This window comes from Drosophila grimshawi, unplaced genomic scaffold, assembly GCF_018153295.1.
Source record: "Drosophila grimshawi isolate 15287-2541.00 unplaced genomic scaffold, ASM1815329v1 contig_1377, whole genome shotgun sequence".
NCBI lineage: Eukaryota > Metazoa > Arthropoda > Insecta > Diptera > Drosophilidae > Drosophila > Drosophila grimshawi.
Genome location: NW_025062900.1, coordinates 20992219 through 20999845, shown reverse-complemented (window position 1 = coordinate 20999845; position 7627 = coordinate 20992219).

The following is a 7627-nucleotide window of genomic DNA, read 5'->3' as shown; positions in this document are numbered from 1 at the left end:
AAGTTAAACAAAGTTCATAATGATTATAAATATATATTTTTCTTCTATGTATATTCATAATTTTAGACTTTTCAATTGTCTATTCATTTAATTTGACTAAATTTATTTTATTTCCCTATTGTTATTTTTATTTAATTTAAGAATATCACATCTTTTGGTTAATTTTGAATCTGTTGAAGAAATGTGAAATGCAGAAAAGCTTTTATAGATTTAAAGTCTTGTGTCTGAAGCAGAGAATTTTTAATTATAAAAAAAAAATAAATTCTTTCAATAATACAAATTAGTAAAAGTAATAAGTGAATTAAAGGAAAGTCCGGTAAGCCAATTTCATATTTGCCTTCAATTGTTGACCAAAGCAACGCGAAAGATTCGTGCTTGGCTTTCTGCTCAGAGCTGGAATGTCAGGACTGTCAGGATCTGGCAACAAAGAGACCCAAAAACTGGAGCAAGCCAGAGCCAACAATGGAGCACGTTATCTGAATGCTGCTAGTTAGCGCCCCTTTAAGTTTCAACAACTGTTTGGCCTGAAAAGCTTGGATGTTGATTGAAAAAGTGCCTGTGCAGCAGGCAGCAGGCTGCAGGCAGCAGACAGCAGAATGCGACGGAGGTGTGTACAGGTGCACAGGTGTGTTCAATGCTCAGTGCTCAACGCATAGCGGCTCTCGGCGAACTTTTGCAGTTTGCACTCAACTTTGCCTCGAGTGCCACAGCCAATTGAACTTTGACTCGGCCATGTCGAAAAGTGCGCAAACAAAAGTCGCCGGATTTGGTCCGAATGCAGCTCGTCATCTGAGCAGCAGTTTCTTTTCATGGCTAGGAGAGGAACTTGCATCGGTCGCTTCTTTATCTATTCTCTCTCTTGACTTTGAAATCCGTCTTCATAAGCTATTTGGGACACAGCGTACACTGCAATAAAATCTGCTCGACTCATTAGAAAAAAAGTCGATGCATGTGCAGCGAGTACAGAAAAAGGCAGAACGAAATAAAGCAAAAAGATTAAGATAAATCTGGCAACGCAAAATGGCCAAAGTGAATTTGGTTCACATATCAATTACGTCCAGATGTGGTTTCAGGTTCCCTTCTTCTTCTTTTATGGTTTGGCCTTTATCAGAAGCGGACAGCTTTTGAATAGAGACGCTGAAGGATAAAAGGAAGACAAAAGAGGTATTTTGCCTGCTGCGAATATTTGACTATGGCATACTGGAGAATAGCAGATGTGAATAAGTTAGTTTTATTTATTTGTATGCTGTAGAAATATTAAACATTAAACTTCAAAATATTTATACAATTTAATATTGCTGATGCGCAAAATGATTATATGGAAACTCAAATAAATAAATATAATGAATTCAAATAAAGAATGTGCATTTAAATTCATCTTTGGCTTAAATATAAATCCTGCCCATGATTCCACATATGTCAAAGTAAACAAAACATATTTAAATTATTATAATTAAAAATAAACAATTATATATAAATTATTATTGGATTTTGAATGTTTTAGCATCATCAGCGATACCCTAAAAGTTGTGAACGGCATCGTGCTGGGAGCACAAATCAACAATTGGCTCAAACAAGCGCAGCGAAGAAAAGCAAACATAATCAAGTTGATATCTGGCTGACAATATTGTCTCGGCAGAAGTGGTATGTTATCTGAGCTGTGCTGTGCTGTGCTGGCGGATATCCGCAGAATGCAACTCTGTCTGTGAGCTGTCAGTGCGACATCAGCTTGTCATGCACAGCAATCAGTAATCAGCAGCAGCAGGAGATGCCACAGATGCCAAACTAAACTGTACGCATGACTCAATTCGAAATGCCAAGTCCCCAATCGCTTTGAACGATTCTCTCTTTGGCTTAGTTACTCTTCAGGCAGACAAAGCCCGAGCTTAACACATGTCTCGATAAAGCACACCTCCATCATTCATCCCCCAGCTGGCAGCCCTCAGTTTTGCGCTCCATTCAGACGCAACTGCATTATAACATATGCAATCACAATTGTCAATTGTACAAATGACAGAGAAAAACCAAAGAAAGAATGAAAGACACGCAGACGTATTCAACAATTACGGTTAGTGCCACTGTTTGACTGAGGATACGCTACCAATCCCTCATAGCACATCACTATTATTGCTACTATTTGGTTTGTGGCAGTATGTGTGTCTTAATGCGATTGTGCAGCGTGCAGGCGAAATAACTGGCGAGTGGCGAGAGGCGAGAGGACAGACAGAGCGAACTGACAGCACACATGTATGTTGTATGTTGCCTACGCGCAAGGAGTGGATAATGGGGCATGAATGGAGCACAGACAGCGCCCGAGCAGGGACACTGACATGTGGCAGCTGTGCAGGTGTACAGAAAGAACACACAAACTATTGCATGCCGACAGGCGTCTGACAGCCGTAACATTTCCTACAGCAAGAGCCAGAAAGAGTGTCAACAATGGCCGGACTAACTTCGCCTGTCAATGCAAATTGTATGAAAGCTAAGCTTCTTTCCTGCCCGCTGGCAACAAAAAAATAAATAGATAAAAAAAAAGAACAACAAAATCCTAGCTGTCTCGGACATGCCTTGCTAGAAGAAAAGAAAAAAGCTTTTAACTAAATGCTTAAGCCAAATGAGAATCAAATGCGGGCAGTACTTTTAGTCAAATTGCGAAAAATATCCAAACGCTTAATGTGCGATTTTAAGATGATGACTGTGGATGGCCTGGACTGAAAGGCAGAGGAATATGCCTGTATTACTTTTCGAAAAATCAAGCAATTTAATTTGCCAGCCAGGCACGTAACTATGCCACAATAAATTTTAATTAAAGGCAAGTGCCATCAATCAGGCTTCAGTCGGCGTGAAAGCTACACTCGTCAAAATTCATTTAAAACTCATGCAAAGAAAGCACAATAAAATAAAGATTACATTTCAGGTCTCCCAAATTGATTCACTTTCAAATTTCTTGTTGAGACTTCAATATTATTAGTTATTAATATTTTAGTAGTAAAAATCGAATAAATCTTCAATTATAGAATTAGAAGATTCTTTTTCTTCAATTTTTAGAAACAATTTATTTAAATAGATTAATTAAAATTGCATTTTCTTTTCAGAACATTGTTACTGATTAAAAAGTCTTCTATTATTTTTGCGACAATAGTTATACGTAAATATTTTTCCATAGTGTGGAATCAATTTGCAATTATTTTGTTTTAAGTGCAGGCACATTTTCCACTTCAATTAATCAGGCGTAGTCCGTAGTCAGCCGCTGACGATGATGTCGCACATGTCAAACAGCTTAGAATACTTTTAGGCACTTTTATCGCATTACGTCGGTCGGGGAAGGGGGACATAAGGGCATAAGGGGGTAGACAAGGCGTGTGACAGGCGATCCGTGTGTGGCTTGCTAAGAGACAAGAGAACCACTCGATTGATAAAAAGACAATGACATCTTAACTTTTCCCCCACCCGCCGATCCGCTTACCAGAGCTCTTTGTATGGACGCATAATTATGTAGGCGCCCTTTGAGTGGGCTGAAGGAATTTCCAAGTGACCCACCCACAAGCCAAACGGGCTGACAAAACGGCAAAAAGCTGGCAACTGGAAAGCATGAGGCAAGCTGGGGTCTCAAAATGAAATGTAAGTAGTTTTCAGACTTAAAGACAACAGCTGAAACTGAAACAAGGCGAAATATGATGTAGAGGGCGTGGCCAGTCTGCCTGTGCGGCTCAATCTATACTATGCTAATGAACTGAACCACTTCGCTTTTGTGGTCTGTCGACAGTCGCCACATCTTTTGTGATCTGCCTTCTCGGGCCAATAAGATTAATTTGCATATTGAACTAATCTGCAAAATTAAAATGCTTATAAGTAGAATCTATAGCATGTTGAGCACAGCATAACTCGTCATAAAGATCTGGAGCTTAAGCCCATTAATAAGCGACTTAACTCTTATACAACTCAGCATCCAGATTTAGCTATTTTATCTACTAATCCAAATCCAAAACAACGGCCAACGCCCAAATCTGAGCTGGCAAGCCAAAGTGAAATACAAAACTCGCGAGAAAAAATAATTTTAAAAAGTTTCCATTACAAACACAACTCTTAACAAATATACGTATATATATGGAGAAAAAAATACAGAAAATATGCAAATAGTTAAATAAAACTACCCGCAGAAAACAAAGAGCAAAGCTAGAAACTGCGCTTGGAATTAGGTTCCAAATGCACTGGCCAAAAGTTTTGAGCGTGTTCAAAAATGTAATAAGTGGGAGAAACTAAAAGTAATATAAAAAATAATTGAAATCAGTTTTGTTTTTAATGCACGCCGAAGAACACATGCCCTTGCAAATTAGTGACTTAATTCTAATGTATTAAAAGAAAACAGATTATTATTATTAAAACAAAAATAAAAAGAATTAAAAAAAAGTTGAAACATCAATCTCTACTTACTATAAATTCCTTATCTCCGATTTACAATAAAATGTTGGTAGTATGGGATCTGTTGAACAATATACGCTAATTGATGTAGAGTATACAAAAATTTTTAATAAACACTGTTTATTCCCCCTCTTTATTTCTCTATATTCCCTCTCTCTCTCCCTCTCTCTCTCTTTCATATTTAAACGTCATGCGACAAATTATCGCGTTGAAAGCAAAATAATTTAAGCCAACATTAAAGAGCATAAATCAAACGAGCCTCGCAAATGTTCAGCGTGCAAATTGGGCAGCTGCCAAGACGACTGTTTAAAATATATTTTTTTGTTTTTAATTATAACGGTACATCAGCTATAATGGTAATAATGTATCTTTATGCGTATATTGAAAGCACAATAAATATATAGGGAAGACTAATTGACAATGATATTTATATTTTTGCCATAAATCTGTGCAACAATTTATAATTTACTTGTATGTTGCAATGTTTTTAATGCATATTTTCTTAAACTTACAGGTTTCAGAATCCATTCATAGTGTGGAGAAGAAAAGAATGGTGTTGATCGTTACACAGTTTATATTACATTATCTATAATCTTGATCTGGATGAACCGCCGAGTCAGTATAGCCATGTTCGTCTGCAGTTATTCATTTCATTCTATCGATAACTGCTTATTTTCCAAATATCGATAAATATCGATTTGTTTAAGTATAACCTTTCCATTGCTATATAATATTAGTTGACATATAAAGCTAGAATATAATGTATACAATAAAATATATACACAATTAACAGCTGGGTTTAGGGTATATCGTAGTCGAGCTCAGTCGAGTACAGCATTCTTATTTGTTTGTTTTTTTTCTTAGTTACTTCAGCGCAACGCTTTTCACCATATGCGCAGGCCATTTATTTGGCTTTTATTCATTTGACTTTTTAGTTGAGTTGTACTGGCGGCGAGGGTCAGTGCTAAAAGAGTATTTTCCATTTTCCATTTTTCCATTTTAATAAATGTGGCTTTATTTAACGTTAAAACGTTGCGGTTGCGGATGTTGCGATTACAATGCGCATAATGTGAAATAATAATTTATTGAGACCAATGTGAAAATGAGGCGAAATTAAAATATAATTCTCTGCAAGGAAATTCAATTAGTAATAATTTGAGCTGCCTTCGCTGCTCGTCAATGAACTGCAACTTATTGAATTGCCTTCAAATGTCGCAGCAATAAAAACATTTCAAATTCCGCTTTGATTATCAGTCAGCCAAGAAGCAACTCAAATTACCCAATTACTAAATCGATTTCAATAAAACAGCCAATGGACTAAGCAGGGGCTGAAAGATATTCTTATTGGGGGTACACAGCTGCTATCATTGCTGGTGGCAACTGGCTGGCTACTGACGCAAACAAATCAAGGGAACAACGCAACAACAGAATACAATAAAACATAAGTGAAAACAAATTCAACGCCTGATCAATTCTTAACTAACAATCACAGCGAAACCATACAAAATCCAAAGTACAGCAGTGCCAAGGTATGCGGGTTTTGGCCGGATTGCACGAGGTTGAGGGGGTCAAACTTGTTGGCCAAAAACGTCAGCACTCATTCAATGGTATTGTGGATTATTGTATTTTATTTTATTTATTTTTTGAGCACACATCAACAAATACGCTGAAAAAACTTTTATTATTTGTTTGCAAATAAAAAATATTTGAGCCTGACTAATAAATACCCCTGCCCATTCAATTTGAGTTTAATAATATGCATTTAATTAAATGAAATTTATTGAAAATATAATTTTATTTATATCTACGGACCGTAACAAAAAATATTGTGGTCTGCTTCAGTTTAAATCGGAAATAGTTTGATAACAAATTAATCACATACAAAGTTTTGGAATGCAATACATTTAAGGACTTGTAAGATCTATCCGTTTATCTAGTAAGATTAAAGGAAATATAATATTTCTAAAATTTCAGCAATGATTTGAAAACGAATCTATCTAAGAACACTGATCCCATATGCCACATTCTACATATATCAAGTTGGTATGTTGGCTTATCGAATGTCACACTTGATGTGCACTAACTATACCATAATACCCAATGAGAATGCTCATCAAATTGCAAATAGACCGATACTATGGAAATATATGTCTTATTTACATGCTGTCGCTGGAGTGGACATGTGTAATTCCTTCGAGAGCCTGCTCCTTGTTTGCTTAAGCCAGTCGGCTTTGAGTTGAGGAGTTCCGTGCATCCCTCGCAATTCAACTGTCTAATTTTGAGTGTTTCATTTGCCAGTCATAAGTCAATACGAACTTTGTGATGAGTACTTAAAGTATTCATATAATAACTTTTGGCACCTTACGCCCACTCATCTGAACTTTGTGTGAGCCTCAACTGTCAGGCAGCAGGATTGCCCGAGCGGACATGCCTGCAAGCATGACTGGCATGATTTTTAATTGAAATTAGCATACAAAATTTGATGTTGCCACAAATTTGATGCTGGGCTCTATTGAAAATTGAATGCCACCCTGTGGTGCCACAATGCAGACTCAAGCTGTGAGTTGCCAACTCATAATTACAACAGACTCTGATCGACGGCTAGGGGGCTTCAAGGAGGTAGTCTGGTGTGCTCTTTTAGCCAGGCCTTAGATCTGGAGCGCAGCCAGGAGGAAGCTGTGGAGTGGAAGTGGGACAGGCTAATCAGCAGCCCATCAAAATAGGCGGCAATTTGTGGTATTTTTGTGCCAGCCAAAACTATTTGACGGTAATTTTGTTTTTTTGCTGTCGCATGGCTTGAGGCGCCAGCCAACAGTGCCTGTATCCTGTTCATTGTCCTGCCAAATCCTGTCAAATTAAATCAAAATGAATCGAACGCTTCGCAACTGTTCGACTTTGACTTTGCTATCCATTCATAAACAAATAATCTATTTGACTAATACTTGTATGTATTACTTATAGGCAAGTTCTATTCTTAGAGCGTACTCCAACCCCCAAAACAACCCCCTTGTTCCATCCGTTGTCCTTGGGGCATATTGGACTTTTATTTACGCGTCATTTGGTCGTTTATGCCATTTTATGGCTGCCGCTCTCTAAAAACAGGATTTATTATGGCAACTTCTCAATCACAAGCCTAGTTCAAGTGGAACCAGAAATAGAATTGGGGAGTGCAAATCGAAATTCGAATGAAATTGGATGTTTTGCT